General features: G+C 33.3%; 1 protein-coding gene across 13 annotated transcripts in view; it reads right to left on the reverse strand.

Annotated features, from left to right (window-relative positions):
* Positions 1-15,636, reverse strand: part of LOC106878029 (solute carrier family 66 member 2) — a 288,127-nt gene that overhangs the window by 166,416 nt on the left and 106,075 nt on the right. For 2 of the 13 annotated variants that reach the window (XM_052965957.2, XM_089350024.1), the window contains exon 2: positions 11,533-11,600. The exons of the other annotated variants lie outside the window; for them this stretch is intronic. The gene's annotated coding sequence lies outside the window, so the exon portion shown is untranslated. The remainder of the gene's footprint in view (positions 1-11,532; positions 11,601-15,636) is intronic. 13 annotated transcript variants of the gene reach the window in all.

The raw sequence follows: 15,636 nt of genomic DNA on the forward strand, positions 1-15,636 counted from the left end.
GAAGTGGTAAGGATGATGAGTAACATTGATTTTGATAATTTCTACACAGACTGTTCAAAGCATTGGTTCCCTACTGACAGAAAAGAAGTTAGAACTATAGTCAAACATTCATGGAAAAGATACTTATTTGTTAATGCAGGATTCGACAATTTATTCATACAAAGAAAAGATAACAGATTTCGAAGAATTGATTTTGAAATTACATTAACTTGTATGTTAGAAGTCTATAATGTTATAAATATAAGAAAGTGAGGAACAGACATATATGCATAATGATAATAATCATCCTCATTATTATCATCGTCATCATTGTTTTAAGATCTACTTTTTCATGCTTGCATGGGTTGAAGTGAATTTTTTGAAATGGATTTTCTGTAGCCAGATACTTTACCTGTTACCAACCCTCACTTGTTTTCGAGTAAGGTAACATTTCCCCATGACCAGACATATTTTCACAGGAATCAAAGGATACCATTTGCATGACAGTGACACTCATTTACAGCTAACATGCAATGTCAAGGCAAGAGACAGTAACACACATATACATATCTATATATATGAATGGCAATTTCTGTCTGTCTGCCTGTCTGTTACCATCTTAGTGCCTAAACCAGCAAACCAATGTTCACAAAACTTTACATATATGTTACACTAACATCCAGTTCAATAATAGGCTAATTGGATTTCAATAAAAATTTATAATGTGCTCCCATTGGGTGAATTATGTGATAAAACGAGAAGGTTGCAAAAAGTATTAGTCTGAGGTAAAGGTAGTAACAGAGAGAGGGGGATTTATATCAGTGAAGGCAAGAACAGCAGTGGCAATGAGATGGTAATGCTATTACAGCTGTCGGGTATATACACACGACACTGCATACATACTTTCGTAAATACATAGATACAATACACACACATACTTAGAAAGGGGAGTGTAAGGAATATGTAGCTTTAAGGAGTGAGGGGTACGTGGCTTTACTGCACTCCATTACAAAGAAACACTTGCACACAGACACACACACATACATACATACATGTATGTACATACATACATACATACATGTCTACTATACACCATTTTAAACTCGTGATTACCTGTGTGTACGTTTGTAAACGTGTGTGTGTATGCACGTGGCCATGTGTGTGTGTATGCGCGTGGCCATGTGTGTGTGTATGCGCGTGGCCATGTGTGTGTGTGTGTGACGTCCTATAACTGTCTGTCTCTCTACTTTTGTAGGGTCTTCCCTGTTGCTATCACATATTGCAAAATTTTAAAATTACATCAAAATTTCCAAATTTGGTATATTGAAATACTTTTTCGCGTTAAATCCAATTTTGTTATTTATTTGGTCCAGAAAAGTTGCAGAAAACTGTTACTGGAGTTTAAAGCTTAATCAATTTTTACCTAATCAGAAAATAGGATTTGGAAGCTGGCATTTTCTGCATGATAGCTAACATTTTCTGCATGATAGCTGTCTATCATGAAATGAAAGCAAAATCATTAGGGGAGGAATTTTTATTAAACAAATAAAAGCAAAGTATTATGACGACCAAAGTTGTAAGAACTTCTGAAGTTTTAATAAATTAAGACGTGTGAAATGGTTGAACAGACATGTAAATAATTTAAAAAGGAAAAAAAAATCCTCAAGAAAGTCTTTTGGCGAAAAATTGCACAAATCTGTCCTGATCAAGAGGTCTATCTCTTGGGGAAGGCAGGCTCTGATATGGAATAAATGAAAATTTATATGAGAAATTCTATTGTAAAAATTATCTGGCAATGACGGGCTATTCAGCTAGTATTTATATATATCTATATCTGTATATATATATATATATATATATATATATATATGAAAAAAAAAGTCAAGGTAGAAAATGCTAAAATAATTTTATAAAAACACATTTCAATACCGGTTTCAGTCATTGAGACTTTTTCAACTGTAAGTATAGAAAACAATTAAATTTTGGAAAAATTAAAAGAAAAGTTTTTAAAAGAATATTTCCTTGTTACTGCTTGTTTCTGTCTCTCTTGTTTACTCTTGTGGGTTTGAGTGTGTGTGTATATATATATATTTGAAAAAATGAATAGAGATGGCTTTTGTAGGGAAAATCTTTATTTTAATGATAATGTTCCCAGTTACTCTGAGTTTCGAGCTTTTTGATAGCCATTTTCAAACTGAAATTCTGTGGTTTAGAACATTGATTATATAGCAACAGATTTTTTCTTACAAGTATACAAATAAAAAATAAAAATAGGAAATAAAAGATAGAAAAAAAAAAATAAAGAATATAAAAACTAATATAAAAAATAAAATAATATATATATAAGCTTCTTTCAGTTTCTGTTTATAAAATCCACTCATAAGGTTTTGGTTAGCCCAGGTTAGCCCAATCTAATCGACTGGCCCCATCCCCCAAAATTTCGGGCCTTGTGCCTAAAGTAGAAAGGAGTATATATATATATATATATATATATATATATATATATATATATATATATATATTGCTGCAAATCATCACGTGACATTATTTCTCAAACTTTTTCATTAAACATATACGGTTTCTTTAAAATGAATTTCTTTCTTATGAATCATCAGGCACACACTGCATTTTGAGTTATAGGAAGGAAATTTAGTTAAAATAAATTATGTACTCTATCACATGTTTGGAGGTGCATAGTCATTTATTTGATAAAAATCAAGATTTGAAGATATTTAGTACATGATGTGTGTGTGTGCGCACGCGTATACACACACACATACACACACAGTCCAATTAATGCTAAGCAGGCTGAAACTTGAAAGTCACTGTCAACACTATTCTTGTTAAAGAATGAATATGCATTCCTTCAGTTTAATGTAAAATTGTTATAATCATGAATTTACATAAAAACTAACATTCATATATATATATAATTTGTAGTTTTGAAATCAGTAGTTTTTTGACTGCTATTTCTGAATTCTCAGTATGTTGGAGAAGCAGGTTACTGTCAATCCCTATATATTTATGATTATATTTATGATTATATATATATATATATATGTATACACACACACACTCGCACATAACCTATGGAACATATTTCAAGTAATAATTACCAATACATTTAATGTTTATATTTATGAGCATGAAAAACATTAAAGTATATGATACACAATTGCGGAGGTATTATAGTTTAATGTATTTTTTTATATATATATTAGTAATTAGATCATTAACTATGTTCTATAAATTCACATAGATACTTGAGAGGATATCCATGCTCCTCAATGAACTCAAAATAGGGGATAATTGAGAAAAGCTACTAAATAGCTTAATGTCCATTCACATATCTGTGTGAAATCATACTATGAATTTAAAGGAGTTAGTTATTCATACACAAGGTAGTTACTGTTTCTATATTGATGAATGCCTTGATGCCACCACATTCATTAGATGACACAATAGCCTCAGTTCTTAAACCAGTTTGCTTCACATTGATCTAGACTTCATTTCTATCATATCTAACCTCTTCATCAGCTTCTTAGATATCACCATCACCATCACTACCAATAGTTTCAGCTATCCACTTACATCCATTACAAGCACACTGGCTCCTACTCTTATCCTCACTGTTTCTCCAATCTGATCTGAGGCTACAGTAAAAGGCATTTGTCCAAAATGCTATGCAGTGGAATCAAACCCTGAATATCTTGGTTTTAAAGCAAACTTCTAACTAACTAGCCATACACCCATACAGACAAATATAGGCATATATGCATACAGGCACCTGAACAGATACTTACACATACATTAACACATACATTTATAAATATATACACACATACACATATGTATGCACACATATTCCTATATATATAGGTATATATATCATATATATATATATATATATATATATATATATATATATATATATATATATATATATATATATAGATGATAGATTTACCTGTAGTTGCCACAACTCTAGCACATCTGGGCACCTCAGATTGTAACACTGTACTGGTAAAACTGAATGTTCCTGTCTACCAGGACAAGCCATACAAGAGAAAATAGGATGTTAACACAATGTAGTGAGTCAAGAAATTTTTGTTAACTAAAGATCACATCCAAAATGAGGAAAAAAGAAAATAATTATCTTAATAATTCATTCTAGTCAAGAAAGACAGAGGAGGCAACTCATAATTAAAATTAACTGAAATGAATTAAAAGCAGAATGCCATGTGGATTAGGTTAGAGGAAAGACATATATATGAGCTAAAACTAGTCCTACAAAAGAGCAAACTTTCAAGACATGCATCAACACCTTAAATTAATTCTTCACGGTAAAAAAATCCAAAGATTCTTCAAGGTAAAAAAATCCTAAAATTCTTCAAGGTAAAGAATCATAAGAAGTCAGGTGAAAAGAACGGTTTTATGACAAATACAGAAAAGTCTCCAGAAGGAAAGATCATCTACTTTAATAGAAGAAGAGTAATACGGTAAAAGAACATCAGAAAATTGTTGGAACCAAGCAGAATCAAGGAAGGAAAGGCAAGACTGAGAAAAGATCTGATGACAATATTAACAGCAAGAATTAGCAAAGCAACATATATACTGTCTCTGGAAAAACAGGTTCTCAACCATATTCTTATCACTGAACATAATGTAACTACATGTTGAACAGCCAAAAGCAAAAGCCATTATCATCTACTAAGTATTTCTAGAAATGTATCACACATAACTTGAGGATAACCAATCACTAAACATTAGGCAATCTGATTCAGTGTTGTATCTTCTGATATAGTGCTATATGTTTTGATGTAATATTGTATCATCAGATATAATGGTGTATCTCCTTATAAAATATTGTATTTTCTGGTCTTATGCTATATTTTTAAAAATATTACCGAAAGTGGGCACCAGTTTTGATCATCAAAATCCAGTTAAAGATTTGAAGAAATACCACAAAGAATTAGCTAACCCTCTATATCATTCATCTCACCTCTCCTTTATTTGTGACACTCTCAGATCAATAGAAGATTGCCTCTGTGATACTTATACACAGGAGAGATTTCAGAGTTGATTCATCAAACTAATAACCAATATCATTATCAAAGTAATGGAAGCAGCAGTCAATAAATAAAGAACAACAAGGCTTCTTGCTTAAAAACCAATTTATTTCTAGAAAGCAATTTGGCTTCTGACCAAACCAAAATATAGTAGATCCCATTACCATTTCTCAAACCTGGAACATTTACCAAGACAAAAGTAAAAAAATATGTAACATAGCCCTAGCTATCAAAGATGTTTTTGACAGAGTCTGATACAATAGATTATGGGCCAAACTAAAATCCAAAGTCATATGCAGGCAGCAGCTAAAGTGATTACAAAACTTTTTAGTAGGATGTATGCTAAAGTTCCTATTTTAGGTCACATCTTTGGTATGTCCTCTATCAATAGACAAGGCTTGCAAAGTTCAACACTTGGTTTCTGTTCTCAGTTTCCATACATGATCTGGTCAATGCCTGTGAAAATCAACAGTACTTTTACACTAAATATTCCATGCTGTTAGCACCAAAATGGCCATCAAGTAAAAATGAGGTGACAGTAAAGCTTTGTTAAGCTATACGCAAACAAACTAGTGGAAACGAGAATACATTTATCAAAGGTTTATTACTTTATGTACATCAGGGCTTAAGTCACCAGTTATTTCTGTTTAGTTCCTTCAGATTCGTTTCACACCCACTATTGACATTCTTTTTGTTTTCCTTCCCCTACTGGAAGTCCCTTTTGTTTTTTCTGCAGACCAATTTCCTAACTAGCCTGCAGTGAAGTTTCTGTCTACAGTTCGTCTGTCACGAATCCTGCCCTACATAGCTCCCTACCAGAACTGTTGACAGTCATTGGAAACAGGAAGGTGTTTTAATTGTCCTGCCCATGCGTGTGGTTACTCGGTTCTTTGGTGACTGTTCCTTGTCAAGGGTTGGTGTGATCTGTCTAGGATGGCCCCTGTTTGGTGGCTGGGCCACCTGAATGGGGCTGTCAATATCGAGATGGGCTGGTTTCAATCTATTGATGGAGACTGTGTCTTGTCGTCCACCAATTAGGAGTTGGAATGTTTTATCTCCCGGATGTATGACTTGATATGGACCATCATGGAGTTGTCCATATTTGTTTCATTTTCTCTGTTTTGTGCGTTTGTGCATCCGTAGATTTCTACCACACACACACATAGCCAATAATTAAAAAAGTTCAAACGGGGAATTATTCCATTCAATATCATGTTTACTATAGAGATTATGTAACAAATCATACTTTACACTTCTATATTTAACTGTGCGTGTATATTATTTATTTCTCCTTCTGGTGTCTTCTGCCTTTCTATTAGAAACGTTTACCTGGGTATTTACTTAAACTGAATGAAAGATCGTATGCAACAGATAAATCATCTTAATAACATATTTCTGTGTACCAAACCTTTAGCTGTTATTTTTAGCATACCGAGTTTTCTGGTGAGGGTTTCATTTGCCTTCATTGCCCGTTTGTTGCTTCAGTAGAAATCTACAGACCCACAAATGCACAAAACAGAGAAACTGAAACAAATGTGGACGACTTGTTCCGATACACCTCCGAGTGGGGAACAGTTCTCAAAAATAACCCCTAATTGTTTTCCCGCAAAATTCCTGTGTTCTCGGAATCTACATAGTCCGAAGTATATTTGTAGGGAATTTCATTAAAAAATATCCATTTTCTTGAAAGTGGACGCCAGTGAATTTTCTGAAATTCCCCACTCCACCCCCTCCTACAACACTTTTCCCCACAAGTTTGGTATATTCGGAATCTACATGATATAACACATATTCGTAGAAAATTGCATTAAAAATATCCATTTTTCTGAAAGTTATGATCATCCAAAGTCGGGGGTGGGGGCAGAAATCTGTAGTTATACCAATATTGAATACTTGGCTAACTCAACACATTCAGAATGAATGCTCACACTACACCATAGGTCATGGAGTAGAGGCTGCCAAAAATCTTGCTATCAACAACTTATATATATCACAAACAGGTTACTGCAACAATGATACTCCTTAAAATGCCTACAAACTACAGGCCACGTGAAATGAAATATTGGTAAATACCAATATATGAAAGAAATAGGTGTGTTGTTGTATAAGAGTTAATACGTTCACACCTGTACACCCGCTTTAAATGCATGATCTCAAATCCCATAGACTCGATAAACATTTTAGATCACAGCTCATAGCTATTAATAAATTGTACAAACCTCTGGAAGTTACAATTGAAATCATCACAGTGAAGAGAATATATACTTTCAATAGCCAAGTGCACAAACACCACATTACTTTCAGCCTCAGTGATACAGTAAACTACTGGTTGAATTATTCTTTTTGATCAAATCACTATCAATTCCATTGCTCATGTATGGTTCTAATTTCAAATTAGATATATGCCACATATCATAATTGTGTGTTTGTGCGTATGTATTGGATACACCCAGCATTTTTGTATGTACACATATATACATATTTATATATCATTATTGTTGTTACATTCATTTTTCCATACAAGCATAGCTCCATATGTATGTATGTGTGTGTGTATGTTATATATATATGCACAAATATATCTAGTTTATGTATACACACATGCATGTATCCTCATACATACCACGTAAATGATCACGTATATTCCTTTATACACACATTCACCATTAAAAATCAATAATTTTTTATAAAACATTTCAACAAAAAATCCTATTTATACATAAAGTAGGCCAAAAAAAAAATACACCGAAATATTTTTAAATTCTATAAAAATTAATCAAATCAAAAGACAAAAGAATAAATAATAAAAGAAAATCATCCTATAACAGAAAATATTTCTAAAAAATTGTAGTTTGAGAAAAAAATAATAAAAAAGGCAATATGAACAATCTTTAGGTAAATAGGATACATGATCAATGTTCTCTTAATTTTATTTCCTTATTCATGCATGGAAATGAATTTTATCATGTATAAATATATTGATGTAGCATATATATATATACGTCTATGTAAATTCTGATGGCGTCCATAACATTTGCAATTGCTTATTGATATCATTAACTATGTGCAAGGTTTTAATAAATCAATGCCAGTCAACCTGTAACTCTGGTGTCAGTACAGGAATTATTAAGGATGCAAATTTAATGTCATGTCAACTGATTATTAATTAATTAACAACAATTACCAATATTGTTATTAATGCCTTCATTAAGCCATGGTAATCCATAGGATTAGTACTTAACTTGTACCTATGTAGTATTGTTCTTTTTTTGTTTTGTTTAACTCTAGGCCAACCCTGTTCAAGTTATGACCATCCTGTCCTTCTTTAAAAGTAGTGTATACATTATCCAACATGGTAAAGTGCGAATGGAGAAGATATGGTTGATATTTCTAGCATTTTGAACAATCCCATATATGGTTGTTTGAAACCTCCTCATTAGTTTTTTTTTTCTCTGATTAGATATACAGTAATACCTCACTTTACAAGGACCCTCTTTACAAGAGCCCAGGTTTATGAGTTTTATTTTATAATAAATATAAAAAGGTTAAACAGCCATTTTGTGTATGTGGCAACATTGGTTCTGATGCATCTGCACAGTGACAGAGTAAAATGACAGCATAAAATTTCATTATTACTATGGGAAATCATTGCTCTGCTTTACACATCTTTGTTTTACAAGTGATCTCCAGGAACCAATTAACTCATATATCAAGGCTTTACTGTAATAGTTTCAAATTTTTGGCATAAGGTCAACAATTTCAGAATTTGACTAGTACATATTTTATTGACCCTGCAAAGGATGAAAGGCAAAGTTGACCTCAGCAGCATTTGCAATCAGGACATAAAGGGCTGGAAGAAATGCTGTTAGGCATTTTGTTTGGTGTGGTAATGATTCTGCCAGTTTGCTGCCTTCTATTTCAATACAATAAAAGTCTAACACAGGCAAAGTTTTTCAGAGACACTTTGTGCCTACACTCAGTCTGGTGTAGTACACATTTGGATATTTAGCCCTCTGCTAATACTAATAATTATTATAAAATGTTAAATGATTTCCTTCCAAAAACAGAAATAGCATGATTTGATAAATAGAAACAGAAATGGTAGGGTGAAGGTTTGAATGTGTTTGATCATAAGGGCTGCTTGATGAGGGTTGACTTGAGGCGGATCACCACTGGGAATGTAGTAAGATTTGAAACTTAGGAGTTGAATATCAACACATAATGTACTGTCACTGCACCTCCTCATTGAAATCAAGAACAAGAACCAATCACAAAACCATTATTTAGAGAATGATGATGATGATGATGATGATGATGATGATGATGATGAAAGCTTCTTTTCAGTTGCTTAATCTGCTAAAAATAACTGCCAAACTCCCTTACATTACATCTTGCGATCTTTAAAAGGTAAGGATATATTAGAAAATGTAGTTATATATATCCTAAAAAAAATAGGATGACATAGCTGCAATGACTGTTGATAGGTCTGTTCAATCGAGACTGACTTGGTGCTAAACAACAGCAACAAATCCTTCACTCTAGTTACATATGTTCTGATTCACACAATGTTATGGATGATAATTAGAATGGCCACATCACCCACTATCAAAATACTGATGATAATTCTTCCTTCAACATTTTCAGATAATTAAGTAGATACACCATTCAACTCATGTTGGCTAAGTCAGATCTCAGACTAAATAAATATTACTTATATCTTGACTACTAAATCAATTTCTTGTTACAAGTTTATGCTAGCATTAATTATCTTTTTCTCTAAGGCAGTGAGCTGGCAGAATCTTTTCAGCACCTGACAAGATACTCAGCTGCTGGTCTTCCAGCTCTTCACATTTTGCATTCAAATGCTGCTAAGGTCAACTTTGCATTTCAGGGTTAATAAAATAAAGTATCAACTGAGCACTGGGGTTGATGTAATTGACTTTTCTTTCCCTTGAAAATTGCTGGCCTTGTGCCAAATCTGGAAGAATTATCTGTTTCTCTCTAATTAATAGCATATAAACATAGATTATAAATTTCAGATTTTTACATGAGTGTTTACTTGAAAATTAAGCACATTTTTTATCAGTTTAGTCAATCCCTCCTAATATATTGATCTTTCTAATACAGGCATAAGGCTACAGGTTTTTAAAAGGGAGTGTGAATTTTATTAACCTTTGGACCTGACTGAGTATCAACTTCAGTCTAAAAAGGGATGCAACTAAATTTTACACCATGTTTTGTCCAATGTTCTTCCACCAATTTTGTCATCCAACAGGTCACCCAGTTTACCACTGCCACCACCACCTGGCCCTTGGGTAACCTCAATGGTCTACTCTGTTGCAAGTATTTAGACTTGGTATCCAGTCTGAAAATAACTGAAACATTTTGATGTTTTATTTTCTACATGAAAGTGTAGTTTCTTTCCCCTTTATCCCAGTCTCAGACACCCAGTAACTTATGGACATTCTGCATGTTCTTCTCTGACTAAACCATAAAATAGAAATCTCTAAGAAAAAAAGGCACTAATTATCTGCTATTGTTTATTTTAAAAGGCAATTCATTGGGGAACACCTCATAGACAATGGCAAGATAAAACACCTGGCTATAAAACTAGGTGCTCAGTAAATCTAATAACATCTAGGTAAAATATAACAATGTATAACAGATGCTGCAATCAATAGAAGTCTCATAAATTATATTTTAATTACCATAACTATGGTAGCAGCAGAAGGAGTCATTATAATTAGTTAACTAATTCACTGTCACGTCTGAAGATGCAAGTGTTTCCATGAACACTGATCAAAGTTGTAGCCTATAACTATGAATGTATAAATGATAACCTTATTCAGATGTATACAACTGGCCAATCGTTGCAGCATTAGTAATAACAAAGAAATACTTAATACTATTTGCAATATTGATTTATATTACTTAACTATAAAGTTATGTCTGCAGGAATAGGAGCTCTAGTCAATCACATCAATCCAGTATATTACTGATACCTGTGCAGTGCAGTACTTAAAGTGAGTCTGCATCCCAGCATTATAATTAGATACATTTGAACATCAGCTACTAAAATAGTTGTCATGCATTACAATGGCACAAAGAGTGTAGAAAATGTAAAAATAATATTCTCCAATTATTAATTATAGGCGCAGGAGTGGCTGTGTGGTAAGTAGCTTGCTTATCAACCACATGGTTCCGGGTTCAGTCCCACTGCGGGGCATCTTGGGCAAGTGTCTTCTACTATAGCTTCGGGCTGACCAAAGCCTTGTGAGTGGATTTGGTAGACGGAAACTGAAAGAAGCCCGTCGTATATATGTATATATATATATATGTGTGTGTGTGTGCGTGTGTGTGTGTGTGTGTTTGTGTGTCTGTGTTTGTCCCCCTAGCATTGCTTGACAAACGATGCGGTGTGTTTATGTCCCCGTCACTTCGAGTTTCAGCAAAAAGAGACCGATAGAATAAGTACTAGGCTTACAATGAATGTGTCCCGGGGTCGACTTGCTCGACTAAAGGCGGTGCTCCAGCATGGCCGCAGTCAAATGACTGAAACAAGTAAAAGAGTAAAAGAGTAAGTTAGATTACTAACACACATGTAACAAAATATATATAAGAAGGCACATGGCTTAGTGGTTAGGGTATTTGGCTCATGATTGTAAGGTCAGGAGTTTGATACCTGGAAGTGAGTTGTGTTGTTGAGCAAAACACTTTATTTCATGTTGCTCCAGTCCACTCAGCTGGCAAAAATGAGCTGTACCAGCAATTCAAAGGACCAGCCTTGTCACATTCTGTGTCATGCTAAATCTCCCTGAGAACTACATTAAGAGTATGTGTGTCTGTGGAGTGCTCAGCCATTTGCACATTAATTTCACAAGTAGACCGTTCCAGTGATCGGATCAACTGGGACTCTAGTCATTGTAACGATGGAGCACCAGTTCATGATAATATATATTGTTTTTTTTCATTAATGAGTTAAGAGAATACAAGCAATGCCCGTGATCTTTGTAAAATTTCCCAAAGTTGAGAGACTGATGTGTTTGATGTTCATCTTAAAGTCCTGTAGTCAAATGATAACAAGAAATAAATAATGAAATGAGGAAGATCATTTGAGATGGTTATTATTCTAGGAAAGAAGGATTCAGAAAAATGCTTAACATTGAATCTAAGAGTTACAGAAGGGTTACTGAGAAGAGGAAATGTGTATCATGTAGGTTTGGACAGAGATGCTATGATAGTTAACTAGTTCAGATGTGCAGCGGTACAACTGTAAGCTAATTATTGTAGTATATTGATGAGTGAGCCTTTGCCAAACAGTTGAATGTAACAGTCATTGCACCTCTGGATAGGCAGACAATACATTCTTGTCACAGACATGGTTGAAGGTTTTACTGATGTCAAATGCTTTTGCATTTGTGACTATCATCTGGCAGGCGTTGTAGCAGAGAGCAAATATCTTTCAGTTGGTGCTGATTCATAATTTCCTTCAGGCTGCTATAAACAGTATTTTTTAACAGTACTGCTGTAGTAATCCCACTCGGAGATTTGAGGATTGTGAACTTTGATTGTATGAGGAATATGAAGAGACATACCTCAAAGACTGAATTTAAACGTCTACTTAATTGTTTTGCATGGGTCAGAGTGAATCACTTTTGTTGCCAACAGCAATTATCATAGAATTTGAAGAACTCTGATCATTTAGCTGACACATACAAATAAGAATACATAATATACCATAATTACACTTGCATACATAATTCTAGACATAACATATATAAATATATATACATACATTCAAATACATGCAATAATAAATACAGACACACACACAAAAACATACATACACATAATATATAAATATAAACTGACACATGCACACACATCTTAGATGAAATCCCTAAAGGTTCAACTTTCCAACCTCTTCTAGCAATCAATAAAATAAAGAACTAGGTAAGCATTATTAGATTCATAGATTCAGTTCAATCGACTCTACAACTCCTATACAAATTTGTGGCCTTCTGCTAATACGATAAATCAATATTTCCTTTAATTGTTATCTAATGTGAATTATAGTTGGAAAAAAAGAGAGAAAAGGCAATGATAATTCTTTACCGTGGTTTGTATAATAAATATACTTCATATAATAATTCATAGTGTAATAACACACACTTCATAATGTAATAATACTAATATTTCATGGTATAACACACATACACATTATATTGTAATAATACTAATACAAAAAAAAAAAAAGAAGCACTCCGATGGTTATGACAACAAGGGTCCCAGCAGATATGATCAACAGAACAGTCTGCTTGTGAAATTAACGTGCAAGTGGTTGAGCACTCCATGGACATGTGTACCCTTAATGCAGTTCTCAGGGAGATTCAGCATGACACAGAGTGTGACAAGGTTGACCCTTTGAAATACAGGTACTACTCATTTTTGCCAGCTGATTGGACTGGAGCAATGTGGAAATAAAGTGTCTTGCTCAAGGACACAATGCATCGCTGGGAATTGAGCTCGTGACCTTACGATCGTGAGCAGAATATCCCAACCACTAAGCCATGTGCTTTCACTAATACTTCATGGTGTAATAACACACATACACTTTATATTGTAATAATACTAGTACTTCAGGATGTAATAACACGTACACTTCATGGTGTAATATAACACACATACATTCTGTATTGTAATAATACTAATATTTCCTGGTGTAATAACACCCATAACTTTATATTGTAATAATAATAATACTTCATGATGTAATAACATACATAAATTTCATGTTGTAATACTAATATTTCATGGTGTAAGAACATACATACATTCTATATTGCAATAATACTAATACTTCATGGTGTAATAACACAAATATTTTAAACTGTAATGATAGTAATGCTTCACAATGTATTGATACTAATTTTTCATGGTGTAATAACCACACATACTTCATAGTGTAATGATACATATTTCATATTGTAAAGATACTAATAGTTTTAGTGTAATAACCCATGTTCTTCATAGGTATAATGACACATATTTCATATTATATGATGTTTATACCGTATAATGATACATATGCTTCATATTATAATGATTATAATGATATACATCCTTCATAAACACTTTGCATGTAAAAATCTAAATATTTATTCCAACAGGCCTTAATTTATTTGGCTGTAGATTGTGTACTGAACATTCTATGAAAAATTTACCTGTAATAGTGTGGTGCTTTATCTGTAGAAAAACCTAAGTCTCATTAATGTAAAGATATCAAGACAGGAGTTTAATACCAGACATGTGGCTCAAGAGTGAACTAAGGATGTAGTTCATTATAGAATTAATATCAGAAAATGTTATAAAAAAGATATTTTAATTGCAGTAAGCGTGAAGCAAAATAAGCTAAAAAAAAAAAAAAACAATTCCCAAATAGATTTTTCTATCGTAAGGATATTTTAATAATGGGTTAGTGGGGAGTCAATAATGATAAATATAATAAAAGTAAAATGTGTAATGAGTGGTAACCAAGCTAAGTATTGAAAAGCAAGCATTCAATCAATGATTGTAATGTGTCTTCAAAGAAACACTCATGCCATACAGAGGAGAGGTTATTGTTTAATTGCTCACTTTTTTCTCTACCTCTGTTGAATATTGTATATGTGTATAAATATGTATGTATGTATGTATAAGGGTACTTAGGAAACAGTGACCCATTAACATGGAAATCAGTTCAACTTTAGACTTACTTTCATGATTCAGATGAAGCATACTAAGAAATTTGGGACAGATTCTTAGAGATCTCACAAATGCTTTTGTTTGAAAAAATCGACAAAATTAGACTAAGTAAAAAATAGAGCATGCAATTAGAGAAAAGGAAGAACCATGGTAAAGGGGAAAAAAGCAATTTCCTTAAAGGTAAATAATGGACTGAAAAACACCATAGTAGAGGCTATAGAGGAAAAGAGAAAGAGATAAACTCCATACCAAAAACGTTGATGCAGAGACTGAATCATTTGCTTTTCAAAATTTCTACACTAGTTAGTATTCTCATTTCCCTATATCACTGCCCAACACTCCAACTCTCCTCACACTCTTAAACTCTTTCTCATATCCAAACCTAGACTTTAGTATCTCTGACCCTGTTAGATTGTCTGACCACTGTTTAATCAAAGAAACACTCCCTCATATCTTCCAACTGCAATGACCCTTGCCCCAATCACCCCAAACACTCTACTTGTTCTAGTAAGCTAACAGGCTGGAACAATGCCAGTTCACTACTCACTACCCATAGTAGCAAATGTGCTTTACTTCCGACCCATCAGTGATCATTAAGCATATGATCAATAACTTCCTCCTAGAGATGCCTCTCCACATCATTCATACAACCACCACCCCCAACTCCAAAACCTGCAAGTATTTTGCTTGCAGTCATGTTGCAGCAGAACAAATGCAGAATGCTATTTACAACACAACTAGAAGATATTTACCCACAACTATAATGGAAGACATTCATCAGAAAAGTAAAGGACACTTTTGTATATTACATACAATAGGCACAGGAGTGGCTGTGTGGTAAGTA

Source organism: Octopus bimaculoides, chromosome 1 (genome assembly GCF_046866305.1).
Source record: "Octopus bimaculoides isolate indiv1 chromosome 1, ASM4686630v1, whole genome shotgun sequence".
NCBI classification, from domain to species: Eukaryota; Metazoa; Mollusca; class Cephalopoda; order Octopoda; family Octopodidae; genus Octopus; species Octopus bimaculoides.